Source organism: Mus musculus, chromosome X (assembly GCF_000001635.26).
Source record: "Mus musculus strain C57BL/6J chromosome X, GRCm38.p6 C57BL/6J".
Taxonomy (NCBI): Eukaryota; Metazoa; Chordata; class Mammalia; order Rodentia; family Muridae; genus Mus; species Mus musculus.
The window spans coordinates 53,186,381-53,200,711 of record NC_000086.7 but is presented as its reverse complement, the minus strand read 5'-3'; the positions used below and the strand labels follow the sequence as shown (position 1 = coordinate 53,200,711).

Sequence of the window (14,331 nt, the reverse complement as noted above, 5' to 3'; positions counted from 1 at the left end):
ACAGCTTCCTTGTAATTTCATAGCCACAGCTATGGGTAGGTTATGGGCATGGTTTAAGTACCTACTCTGTCTGTAGAAACTCTGGGAGAAGAGAGCAAGTCCTCACACCCCTCCAATGGTTAACACCTACTGACAAAACTGAGCATGTGGTCCAGTAACAGTGTGAGTCTGTCCACACAAAGGAATTTTCTCTCATAGTTGAAAATAATGTCAGAGAACCGTGGAATGATATAGTCTTTTATGGCACTGGTTTTTAAAAAGCAGTTTGTAATTAAAATAGGATTAGTATTTGTATCAAAGCTCCACATACAATCCATGTATATGGAAGGATTAGGAGAAAAATAGCCCCACTTGTGACAAGTCCTCAGTCTGGTTCTTTTCTTCCATGACGTTGGTGCTAATTAAGACAATCTCGGCAGCTACACTGTGGAATAGCCCTCATTTTACAATCTCTTTGGAGTTATGGCCTTTCTGGCAAGAATGCCAAAGAAGTGACATCACCCAATCCTTGACCTTTTAATAACTGTGTCTCCTTGTAAATTTTTATCATATAATTTCAAAATTGTAAGTATAAATGGTTGCAAAGATGTTACTTTCCAATCTATTATAAAGGTTAGCATTTAAAATAGAATTGTTATTTTATTCGAAGTTAATTCAATGACTTTAAACACAAAGCTGAGTTTATCCACCATCATTTTATTTAAAAAATAGGAACACAGTATTTTAAAACATTTATAACTTGGTGAACTCTGTGGGTAAAGTGCTTGTTGTGTGTGTATGAGGACCTGAGGTTTTATCTCTAGCACCTAGGTTTAAAAAAAAAGTTGTAACTTCAATGCTGGATGGTAGGATATAGACAGGAAGAGTCCAAAGGCTTGCTGGACAGCAAGTGTAATTGAAATGTTGACTTTCCGTTTCAGTGGGAGAAATTATCTCAAAAAGAAAAAAAAATAATTCTCTCCTTCCTGTGGGTTCTGGGGATCGAACTCAGGACATCAGGTTTGTAAGACAAGCACTTTCACCCCCTGAGCCATCTAACTGGACCAACCATCTCTTGTATTTGTATGTGTTAGAGTCAACATGAAATCCAGTTGACAATTTTAGTTCAGCATTGCAGTGTACCTCTAGGTCAGTTTTGGAGAGAAGTAGTATTTTAGTAATGCTAAGGTTTTTGGTTCAAAAGAAGGCACATCTGTTCATCTGCTAGTCTTCTTGAAATCAAAATTGGATCACCCTAAAGACCCTTATTTACTGCAGCATTATCAAAATAGCCAAAATCATGAAATTAACCTAGAAGCCTATTAACAGATTAAAGAGAAAGAAAATGTGGTACATATACACAATGAAGTGGATTCAGCCGAAAAGAAGACCATAATTGTGTATTTGTAGAAAAAAAAATGGATAAAACTGGAGATTGTCATGCTAAGTGAAATAAGCTATACACAAATACACAAACATCATATGCTTTCTCTCAGGTGTGTGATCTATTAAGAGTGTGAGGGGAACAAAAGAGGTCTATTAGGGATATGGAAAGAGAAAGTTTCAAGGAATGAATATGGTCACAGCAACCTACATGCATGTATACAAATGGAGCAAATAACACTAGTTTGCACTGTTAATATATGATAAAAAAAAAAAAGGTTTCCTTCAGTCCTCTCAATGATAATTTGTAGTTTCCGTTATCCAAGTCTCGTGCTTCTCTTGTTAAATTTAATGAAACTGTTTTTGCTCTTTCTATTGTTCTGTTTTTATTGTAAACACAGTTGATTTCTTCTTTTGTTCTTTTTATTAGTTTTTTTTATTGTAAACACAGTTGATTTCTTCTTTTGTTCGTTTTTATTGGCTTTTTTATGGTAAACGCAGTTGGTTCCTTGTTTTGTTCTTTTTATTGTTTTGTTCATTTCATTGCAAACACAGTTGTCTTATTTTTATCCTCCAATTGTTCTCTGCTGGTGTATAGTAATCCAGATGGCCCTAGCATTTCCTTGTATCCTACCATACGGAGGAGCTTGATTCTTAGCTCTAATCATTTGGGGTGGGGGAAGAGATTCTTGGGGATGCTCTCCATCAAGCTCAAGGTATCCTGAGTAGCAATAGTTGTCTTTCTTCCACTGCAATTTGGATGCTGTTCGTATCTTTCACTTGGTGAATTTGTCTTGCTAGAACTTCCTGCACCATGTTGCATAGCAGTGGTAAGAGTTGGGCTCCTTGACTTATAGATCTAGGAGAAATCTCAAAGCAGTTCTTTATCCACCTCTGGTTGTATTCAGTTTGCTTGTATATTACTGAGGGTTCTTCTACTTAGTATTATGGTAGAGTACACATAATATTAGAAAAATCAGTCTGCCCTTATGCTTTGTTGGGGCCAACCCTCTGCAGAGACTTTGGGATGAGGCCTTTCCCTCTTTGAGGAGGCTTCTTGGCTCCCCCTTCTCCAGACTCTAATGACATGTCCAGATTTTAACATGAAGCCACAGAGTATTTTCAGATAGAGAGTTTAAGACTTGCTCTGACCTCATATGCTTTGTGTTCCTAGCTGAACTCAAACTTTCCAGGACTTGAGTTAATTTACTTTTCATCAAAAATTCACTTTCCTGGCTCCATTTCAAATGACACATAGGTTTCTAAGTCTTCTTGGACATCGGGTACCAGCTGATCAAAAGTGTAACACATTTAAGCAGGGCCAAAGTGGTTGGCATGTCTTTTGAAGTTCAAATAGATTTGGAAATGTGTGCCATATTGCTCATGTGATGTCAAATCTCACACGTCTGACATATAGTGTGTGACATTTGACAAACTCAAGCACACAGTGAGGTGACCATTCTGTTTATAGAACCAAAGGCTCCACTTAGGAGTAGGGGTGTGTGTCTGCTGCTTGGATCCTGCTTCTCTGTTGACAGCAAACTCAGACTGAGGCCCTCTTTGATAAAGAGTCAGAATGCATGAGGGCGAGGTGGCTCAGCGGGTAAAAGAACTTGCCTTGCTAGTCTGGTGACCTGAGTTTGATCCCAGAACCCATGTAAGGGATGGAAAGAGGGAAATGAGCCCACAAAATTATCCGACCTCCACATATGTGCTGTAGCATGTGAGCCCACACACATGTATGACATATATGACAATAATAATAATTATTAATAATAAATAAGCAAATAATCCAACTCTTAATTAAGTAACAAGCTATTTAGAGGGTTCCACAATTTAGTACATCTCACTGCCCTTGCTATCATTCTGTAGGGCAGTCCCACTAAAGGCGAATCTTCACCATTATCTATGTGATTAGTGAAAGATACTCAAGTACATGCAGTCTACTGCTGCTTCTTGAAGACTACTTCAAAAGGGAGCTTTCAGATGGGTTACAGCTCAGTTGGTAGAGTGCTTGTCTAGCATGCCCTAGGCTCAATCTCCAGTATTGTATAAACTACGCATAGTGGTCTGTGGCTATAATGCCAGCACTCAAGTCTTTGGGCTTGTCAACAAGCACCTTGATACACAGTGAACTATCTCCCTGGCCTTCAGAGACTAACTTCTGAATCCTTTCACAATATCAAATCATTCATTCTTCCAAGTGTCTGATGAGTGGTTTTTTTTCTATTGCACACTTTTCCAGATCCTGGAGCTACAACAGTGACGAGTCTCACCCAACCCAACTTTAAACAGTATGGGTCCTTGGGAGGGGACCATCTGGGAGAAGATGGCATAACAGTGAATGATCTATCCATTTACTATCAGGATGTGAAAATCTCAAAACTATAAGAGCCCAGACTGAAGCCCAAGTAGTGTATGAAAACCTTAAGCCCTGGAAGAAAGAGTCAATTGGAGATTGATCCTGTCCTTGACCAGGCCGTGGGTGCTTAATACAGCTTGTGACCCGTGCTCCAAAGCTTGAGTAGATAACATGCCTCATTGATCTTCATGACTGTGTGAATTTCAGCTACCCAAGCCCCTCCTAGCCATAGGCCAGTCTTGAGTTTTCCAATCACGCCACGTCTGCCTGCCTTTTTTTTTCTGTTAGCAGCTGGATGTGTGAAGTTCATGGTCTCCTGCATGGAACCCTGGGGGTGGGTCACATGTGGGGCTGAGCTCACCCTTCCTATAGATCAAAGGACATCTGGGCCTGCTTGCTTGCTAAGGAGACCCAGGGGAACTAGAACGGAAGGGGCAGGAGGGGATTAGGGCAGGCTGGAGCCGGCCCTGATTGATTGGCTTGTTTTGCTCTCCTGTTTACCCAGCTGGGCCCGCCACTGCCCAAGTACCAGCATTTTCCTGGTCACTCTGGCCAGCCTCTGGGGCAGTGCTGGAAATACTGTGGACTTAGCCAACAACTGGCAAAACTGAGGCAGGGGCTTTCTATCTATGTCTGCAACTTTCCTGCCCCACTGAGCCTTTTTCTCCACCTTCAGGATCCCTTCCCTTAGTCTCAGCCATAAAAGTCCTGCAGACTTTCTACCCATTTATGGAATTTAGTGTCATTCAGGCATTGAGACACAGATAGAGCAACATCTGCCCCAAACCTTCAGGCCTAATTCTTCTAGCCTTTTAAAATGCTGGCCACCTTCACAATTAATTAATCCACTCAAGGTAGGCAAGAGCAGAGAGCTTCCAGAGAGAAAAATGGGACAAGTAACTATAGAAGAGTCACATGTCTGAGAACAGGATTCAAGTTCGTGTCTACTATGTTCTGCTCATTGAAAAGATGTTGAAATGAATACTGGTTTTCAGTACTGCCTTATACAAGTGTAGGAATGATTTCTTGTCCAATGTTGAACAGTATTTTTTACAGTCAAAGGGCCCTTCTAAGCACATATAGCTGATGGCTTGCCAATGCCTACAGTTAGCTCAACTTTTTTTTTTTTTTTTTTTTTTTGGCTTTTTGGCTTTTTGAGACAGGGTTTCTCTGTATAGCCCTGGCTGTCCTGGAACTCACTCTGCACTCTGTAGACCAGGCTGGCCTCGAACTCAGAAATTTGCCTGCCTCTGCCTCCCAAGTGCTGGGATTAAAGGCATGCACCACCACACCCAGCTTGACGTTTCTTAAAAAACTAACTCCAGAGAACTTTGCCTGCCCATGCCATCACCACACTCCCAGGCCGAGCCTGGGTCGAGTACCACTGAGTCCTGTGAGGTCATCAGAGTGAGCTGGCTTCTGAGAGAGACAGAATCAGACTTCCCCAGAGATGAGTCTCCTGATAGGTTACCCAATCGCAAGTAGTCATCCCTAAAGCAACTAAATGGACTCAGTGGTGCGTGCGTGCGTGCTTGCGTGCATGTATGTGCATGCATGTGTCTTTCTGTGTGTAATTTAACAATAAAAATTTTAAAAGAAGAGATCATGAATTTGACAGGAAATGGGTGAGATGAAACATAAGAGGAGTTGGAGGAGCAAGAAGATGAAGTAGAAATGATGTAAATGCACAACTCAAGTATGAAATTATCAAAAAATATAAAAATACAAACAACAATAATGAACTCTACATCATATTAAACATAAGCAATTGGTGGCAAAGTGTCCCCTGGTTTTCTTCAGACATGACCATGGGGGCCTAGTATGTGGACTTTGAGGTAAGACAAGTCTTTGGGTTTTTGTTAAACATTTATTTTTATTTTTAATTATGAGAATTATGTATGTGTATATGTGGGTATTTACACGTGTAGGTGCCTGTGTAAGCCAGAGGTATTGGAGCCTACTGGAGATAGAATTTCCATTTATGGTACAGAGACTTAAATTCCAGTCTTCTGTAAGAGAAAGGCGTGTTCCTTGACTAGTGAGCCATCTCTCCAGCCTTAGTAACCGTTTGACCTTGGGCAAGTTGCTTAGCTTTGCTGATTCTCACTGTTAACCCTCTTCTTAGTGCAGGAAGTAGGTAATTACCTATTCGCCACAATATTAGGCAGGTGAAGGAGGCAGAAACCTTAGCAGCTGGTCACACAGACCAATGTACACGGGGATGTGATGGCCAGAAGGTAGGGTTGTGGAGGACAAAGGTGAGGGAGGCATTTAAAGAGTTCAGAAGTTTGGGAGATGGAAACAGCCCAGCAGGGGAAGGCTGGTGTTCTAGCTTCATTTCTGTTGCTATAATAAAATAGTCTGACCAAAAGCAACTTAGAGAAGAAAGGGTTTAATTGACTTACAGTTCTAAATTACAACCCATCATCAAGGGGAAATCAAGTCAGGACTCAAGCAGCCAGTCGCATCACATTCCCAACCAAGAGTAGAAAGAAGCAAAAGAAGCCATAGTGCCTGCTTGCTCATGCTTGGGCTCGGCTTGCCTTCTTCACTTATATGGGCCAAGTCCTGCTGAGGGAATGGGGCCACCCACAGTGGGCTGGATCTTCTCACACTAGTCGACAATCTAGCTAATCTCCCATAGGTGAATCTGATTTAAACAATTCCTCAACTGAAGTTCTCTGACTAAGTGATTCTAGGTTGTGGAAAAGTGACAAAATGTAGTATATGTATATACATGGGTGTACTGGACAGATTATAGAAGAAAGAAAATTCTGAAACGTGCCTACAGACCAAACAGATGAACCTTAAGGGCATTATGCTAATCAAATTCTCATAAAAGAACAAAATACTCTGTAATTTCACTTTTTGAGGTATCCAGCTTAAGTCAAATTTATAGAGACAGTAAAATAAAGGTTGCCAAGGACTGTCAAGAGGAGTTATCTTTTACTGGGTTAAGTTTCAGTGATGAGGGCTGTGTGTGTGTGTGTGTGTGTGTGTGTGTGTGTGTGTGTGTGTGTAAGAGATAGAGGTTGGGGGAGGGAAAGAGAGGAAACACTTGGGGATGGCATGGAACTGTCGTTAAAAAATACAATAGGGTGGAAGTTTCTGAGCTCTGAAAAGACAGGAAGCAAGAAGAGTAGGTCCCAACCCTAGGATCTGATCACCTGGGATGAGCCCTAAACCCCATTTGGGCTACAACTGTGGCCAGACCCGGTGACCACAGAACAAGAGAGAGGGAGTTTGGACTGGCTTGAGGTAAAAAGTGGAGAGATTTGCAAACGTAATCAGTTCAACTCCCCACCACTTCCAAGGCAGAGTGGGTGGGATCAGCCTCTCTTCTTCCAATCCCACTCCTTCCAGGCTCCACCGGGGGCCCCCTCAGGACTTCTCTTCTTACTCAGTTGGTCTGCCTGATTTCCCTGGAGAGAAGGTTTCGGAGGTGGGCCAGTCTCCACATCCATAGCCAACCAATCTCCTCACTGGACCATTCCAGGATCCTGCACACGTGGACCCTGTCTGAACGGACCCACCTAAGTCCAGGAACAACAGCAGCCGCAGGGATCCTAGCCTAGGCACGGAGGTAATTAGGCACGTCTTCTCTGCTCCTGAAGTAATGTTTATTTATCTTTCAAATTCTGCCAACCAAAATGGCTTGGGCTGTGATTTACCATCTCACCATTATGTCATTCTTCCTTATGGCTTTTATGACCAAGAAAGACTCCAGGCACAGTAGCCATATTATGTCCCAGCTAACCCCTGCCCAAATTAAGTCACTGTTTCTGGTCCCTGTCGCTGGTCAAAAAAATGACATCCCAGGGTAATTATTATTTTAAGGGCACATTTTAAAGCAAATGAAAAAAATGAATGTACCTATTTTCTAACCAAAATTTGTGTATGTCTTTCACTCTCTCCTGGCAAATGTGGTTTATGTTTATTTAAACAGCCCTTAATAGAAATGTACAGCTGCAAAGCATCTTGCTGCTCTATGCTTTCTGGTCAAGAAAATTGCCCATAATCACAGTTGACTTCACTATTCATAATGGGATATGATTTTTGTTACTGCACAGCATGGTTCAGTGTAGGAATGTTCTAAATGTAAAGTAAGGCTTATAAGGTCACAAGCACTTCATTCATTCATTCATTCCCTCAATCAATTTTTTTCTGGAAACATCATTAAAAACCTTTGAAACAGAGGGGAATAGCATACATAGAGGCTTGAGGTAGCATGGCAGGCCACCATGTGACAAGAGTAGCCATTGTCAAGCACAGCTGATGAGTAATTTGCTACACACAGTAGTTAAGGTAATGACAATGCTGGATGGTTTACTTCAGTTATAAGTTGAAGTAGATTCAAGGTTTTCCTCTTACTTGCTTACATTTCAGTCTTTTAGGGTAGCGTGTTGGTTTTGGATACAAGGCCTTATGTAGCTCAGGATTGTCTGTCATTATGTAACTAAGGATAACCTTGACCCCCTGATCCTATGGCCTCTGTCCTGGATAAGCTGGGATAACAAGCTAGCTTAACTACACCCAGATTTGTCTGTTTTCTTCTCTTCTCCTTTCTTTTTTAAAGGCAGGGTCTTGTTATAGAGCCAAGGCTGTTCTAGAACTTAATATGTAATTTAAGCAGGCCTTAAACATGAGATCCTTTCACCCCAGCCTTCTAGGTGCCAAGATTACAAGTATGTGTCTTGCCCAGATCTCAGTTAATAACATGTCTAGAATCATATATTCCCAAAGTACATCTGGGAATGTATTTAATGCACGTAGAGGTCATTTGTCAGTTACATCACAGTTTAGCCATGACATTTGTATTACGTGGGAAAGTAAAGAGAGAAAATGTGGGAAGAGAGGTTAAAAAGATGCAGCTTTTCCTGAACTTGAGTGAACACATTTTTTTAGCTCAATTGGCCCATAGTTTTGTGATGCTGATTGTCAGTTAGATTACAGGGATACTGTTTTTCTGTTTCCAGTATTTTTCTGAGCACAGAGATGTGATCTTTGAAAATGCTGAATGTTTCTACAACTCGGGAGCAACCACTTCCAGCACTTATATATTAAGCTCCTTAGAAATGAGGGCAGGATCAAGGAATAACTTCCAGGTTAAGTTTCATAGAGTGATTTGTTATAGATCTCATGTAGCATCCTTAGAACACAGATAACCTCGGTTGTGAGTCAGTCTAGAAAAGGGAACTAGTTACTACTGAAGAATTATGTATGCTATCCCTGTTGGGGAGCCAAACAGGGATTTGTGGCTGTTGGATACAGAGAAAAGTATGTCTATGTTGCCTTGATTTTCCAATATGAAACATATTTATGAAGTTGACCAGAAGATATTGGAAGTTATACATACCAAGCAAATAGAACAAGCAATCCATTTGACTATGAATGCAGCACTAGGCAAAGAATTGCAAGTTCAAAGCCAACCTGGGTTGTGTGTAGCAAGACCTTGTCTCAAAACAATGAAACCAACTCTGAAGGATGCGTTGTCCTTTTTTAAGTCTTTCTGTTACTTTTTTCCAATGTATGCTTTGGAAAAGGAGGCCAGTTCTTTTAGAAGGAAGAAATACATTTTAAAATGAGCTGGAATCCTGCTAGAACCATTAAGGGGACCAGTGGTGTTGAGATGCAGCCTTGGTAATTAATCAGTGAGAATCCAGCAGCCAAATAGGGAGGGAGGAGGCCTTCTCCTCTGAGAGAGGGAAAATGACTACTCCCTTCTGATTGAAAAAGCACCATCCGAGACCTTCTGGCTGTTGACATGTAGATGTACATCTGGCTGTAATCTCTCACTCCCTGCTGGTCTCTGCCAAACTGTGTGGAACAGAAATCCAGTTTCTCCCCCATGTAAAGAGAAAGAGAGAAATTGACGAGTTAGATAGTTAAAATTCTGAGCACTGGCTAGGAGAAGGAACATGCCCAAAGCAATAAAAAGCCTCTTACTTGAAAACTGTAGCTTTAGAAAGATTGGAGCAGTGTAATCAACCAGTGGGCTTGATTGAGGTGAAGGGAGTGGGGGCCTACAAGCCACAAATGACTGAAGAAATATTTAAATTGGGTTAAATCTACTCTGGCCTGATGACCAAGATAGAGAGGATCTTGATAATGTTGGGAGGATTTTATTTGCACTTAGGTGTCTGTGTTTCTATAAATCTCACTGTAAATTTTATGTGTGGGTGTTTTAAACACTGTGTTATTTATAAGGAATGAAAGTGTGGTTGAGGGAGAAGTGGGCTCTGGTCCCTCTTTGTGTGTTTCTATCCAGAGGATGGCTATCCTTCTATCAGGGCCATGTCAGCTTACCCATATTGCAGGACTGGCACTAGCAACAAGGGACACCCTTTGAAATTGTGCCTTGGGAACCCACTCTGCATAAGCAACAGCAAATACCACAGGGCTCCAAGTTTTTAAAAAACTTCCTTGTACTTTTTTTTTCTTTTTTTTTTCTTTTTTTTGGTTTTTTGAGACAGGGTTTCTCTGTGTAGCCCTGGCTATCCTGGAACTCACTTTGTAGACCAAGCTGGCCTCAAACTCAGAAATCCGTCTGCCTTTGTCTCCCAAGTGCTGGGATTAAAAGGCATGCGCCATCATGCCCGGCTTCATTTTTTTAAAACAACAAGGTAATGTTAGATACCATGATGTGATTTCTGAGCAAAGTGTGTTTTGTGTTTCTCCTTCCACTTTCTTCGACCCCTACTCCGTTACCCCTGTTCTTCCCTTATAGCCACCCACACCCAGATTCTTCTCCTTTTTCTGCATCCCAGGTGTCCTTTGCCCATCTCACATCCATCCTTATCATCAAGGCTCCAACTTTTGTGTCTGATATTGCCTTCTTTTGTTTTTTTCAGGTAGGAGTGTGTGTGTGTGTGTGTGAGAGAGAGAGAGAGAGAGAGAGAGAGAGAGAGAGAGAGAGAATCAAAGCTCCAACTTTTGTGTCTGATACTGCCTTCTTTTTTTTCAGGTAGGAGTGTGTGTGTGTGTGTGTGTGTGTGTGCGCGCGCGCGCATGTTTCTAGCACTGGATCCTAGGGCATCATGTTCTACCAGCTGAGCTGTAACCCCAGCCCTGTATCTGTCTTTAAAAATTAAAATGTCTCTTGCCGGGCGTGGTGGCGCACGCCTTTAATCCCAGCACTCGGGAGGCAGAGGCAGGCGGATTTCTGAGTTCGAGGCCAGCCTGGTCTACAAAGTGAGTTCCAGGACAGCCAGGGCTATACAGAAAAACCCTGTCTCGAAAAACCAAAAAAAAAAAAAAAAAAAATGTCTCTGGGAAGGTAAGCAGCTAAAGTTACTGGTTCCTTGGTAATTTAATACTTAACATACCTTTCCTTTCTAGTCAAGATTCAAAATACACATTAAAGTTCAGAGAAGAACATAGCAAATACTTTCCTACTGTACAGTGTAAATTCATTGCTGCATTTACTTTGTTTTTCAGTTCTAAGAGTTTCCTTTTATAATAGTATAGAAATTAGTTGAATACACAGTGTGGGGGGACGAAGAGAGAGCACATATGTACATTTGTTTTTGGTTTCACTCTGCACCATGTTCTTGAACATTCTCACTGTTAGAAACACATTTCCTTTACTTATTCCCCAACTGATGGATATTTTAGGTAATTTCCAGTTTTCCAGAAACAGTATGCACCAAACACCAAAGAGGACATTCCACAGAAATTCTTCTTTGAGAAAGCAAGATTGGGGCTGGAGAGATAGCTCAGCAGTTAAGAGCACTTCCTGTGATTTTAGAGGTCCACAAGTTTGGTTCCTAACAGTCCTATCATATGCCTGAGAAGTGCCTATAACTCTAGCTCCAGGGATTGGATACCGTCTTCTAGCCTCTGCAAGGTTCCTCATACATGTGGCATGCACATGTGTGTAAGTCTGTGTGCATGAGCAAACACACACACACACACACACACACACAGAGAGAGAGAGAGAGAGAGAGAGAGAGAGAGAGAGAGAGAGAGAGAGCACACACACACACACAAACAATAAATCTTTAAAAATAAAGTAAGATTTCTGGACTACAGACTACGCACATTTTAAGTGTGAGCATTGAAGATCTGTTTTTGACATAGCTCAGCCTGTCCACAGTCCTGCTGTGATATCATAACACTGACAGTGAGTGTTCATTTTTGCCAATCTGATGAGTAAGATAATGTCTCATTTTGGTTGTGGTTGTTTATTTCCCTGAGTGTTTATTTCCCTAAGGTCTGATGAGGGCAAGTGTGTTTTCATATGAAAGACATTTGCAGTTTCTTCTCCAGATGTCTATTGGTATTTTTTGCCCATTTTGCTTTGGGGTAGGTTACTTTTTAGAAAATTAAGACTTATAGTGTGGTATTCTCTACTTATTCAAGTGGAAATATAATAACCCCCAACCCCAGTGGATGCTGGAAACCCCACAGCATAGAGTAGGATGAACTCTGTGTAGAAAATATTCGGTTTTTACCATTCATTTTGGCAACGTCAGCATATCAGGTCTTCTTTACTCCTCATTAAACCTAGACATTTCCATTTCTGGCTTCTCTTCGGATCATTCTTATTGCTAACATCACTCCTCTTGGATTTAAGAGCCATTCTTAAGGAAAGTAATAATTACTCAGACATAACAAGCATGGTCAATGACGCTATGATCTGATAACCAAGATCATGGTGATTAACAGGCTGGTCTCATATACAGCATGGATATGCTGAATCAACTCACACTGCACAAAACAGCAGAAGAGTTTATCCGTGGTACTCAGAAAGAGGAGCAATTCTAAACTTAGGCAGTTTTCTCTCTGGCATTTCTCACTTAATACTTTCAGATTAAGTTTGGCCTCAGATAATTGAAACCACAGAAAACAAAAGTACTGCTAAGAGGGCCGTGCTCTGTGTAGTCCGTGCCTCTGGTGCATGCTTCCTTTTTCAGTTATGTGTAGCAAATGTCTTTTATATATGGTTTGTCTTCTGGTTTCATTCTTTCTTTCTTTCTTTCTTTCTTCTTTTTTTTCTTTTGAGGTGGTTCTAACTTTTGGTTGCAGGCTGTTCTTACCCCCTGCCTGATTAGTTGGAACTATAGGTTCATGGTTTTACATTTGACCATTTTCAGAATTAGAATTTGTACGATTTTATGTCTGTTACTAATTAATCTTTGCATATTCTACTATTATAAAGGTATTGTGTATTTTCATCAAAATGTTATAAAACTTGATTTTTAACATTAGTTAATAATTCATTTTTAATTTTTGTTGCTCCTTTTTCCCTCTCCCCCTCTCTCCCTCTTTTCCCCTCTTATAAGGTTTCTCAGTGAATCAGAATTTTACTGGTTAGCTAGGCTGGCCAGCAAGCTGTGAGGATCAGCTTGTCTCTGCCCCCCAATGCTGGTATTACAGATATACACAGCCATGCCTGGCTTATTACATGGGTACAGGAGTTTCAAATTCGGGTCTCTGTGCTTGCAAATCAAGCAATGTTGCCTACCAAGCAATCTACCCCACCTCTGCTACCTTTATATCTAGACCACACAACCCTATCTCTCATCTCCAGAAAACACTGATCTCTTAGATCTCTACAATTTTGCCATTTTGGACTATTATATGAGTGGAATTCTGCAGAACACAACTTTTTGAGGTTGTCTTTTCTCATTCATGACTCCCTGAAGGTCCGTCTAAGCTATTGCTTCTTCTCATCACTTAGCTGTGGCATATGATCTGCTCACACCTCTATTCGACTGTTTGTATATTGAAGGGTGTTTTAGTTATTTAGTTATTTGGGTGGGTTTTTGTTCTTGTTCTTGTTGTTGTTGTTGCCCTGATTTTTGTTTTTCTGAAGGTTACTTAAACACTCTGGGGTGTGAGGAATTTAATTTCTCTTTGCATGATAAAGACGGAACTTAGGCCTTGTTTGTGATAGGCAAATACTCCAACAAATGAGCTATATGCCTAGCTAGAGTTGAACACTTTTAGAATCCATTTTGACTTAATGACAGAGTTTACAGAGCCTGTTTCTGTGGTCTTTTGGGATTGCTCTGAGGCTGATAGTATGTGTTCATGACATAACAGTTGACCAGTGCCATCATTTAATATGCTAGAATAAAGTGTAAAATCTCTCCCTCCCTTTGCATCCTTTTTCCCTCACCAGTTTAGAGTTGATCTTAAATATTTCCTCTACATGCATTGAAAATCATATCAGATAAATTTTACATTTTGCTCTGTCAACCATAATTTAGAAACCTCACTAGAAGAGGAAAGCCTATTGTATTTGCCCATATTTTTTTTTTGTACTTTCTTTGTTCTTCCTTCCTTCCTGATTCTCCAAGATTCTTCCTATTATTCATTTGTGTTTGGAGAACTTCCTCTAGCTATTCTTTAAAGTTCGGTGTGCTAATGATAAATTCTTTGAGTGTTTCTTCACTGGAGAATGTCTGGACTTCCCTTTCATTCTGGGAAGATATTCTTTTGTTGGTTGTAAAACTCTTCACTGCTTCCTTGTCCCCTCTGCGGGGCATGAGGAGAGATCCGGTAGTTGTTGACTGTTCTTGCATTAGACTTGAGCTATTGTCTCTTGTTGCTTTCAGGATTTCTTTCTTGTTATTATCAGAATGTTGACTGTGATAGGTCTT

The 14,331-nt window shown here is 40.9% G+C and overlaps 1 protein-coding gene across 3 annotated transcripts in view; it reads left to right on the top strand.

Annotated features, from left to right (window-relative positions):
- Plac1 (placental specific protein 1) overlaps nt 1-14,331 on the top strand; it is a 170,118-nt gene that overhangs the window by 39,399 nt on the left and 116,388 nt on the right. Inside the window, exon 1 of one of the 3 annotated variants that reach the window (XM_011251016.3) lies at nt 7,235-7,307. The exons of the other annotated variants lie outside the window; for them this stretch is intronic. The gene's annotated coding sequence lies outside the window, so the exon portion shown is untranslated. Of the gene's footprint in view, nt 1-7,234; nt 7,308-14,331 lie in introns of those variants that run through there. 3 annotated transcript variants of the gene reach the window in all.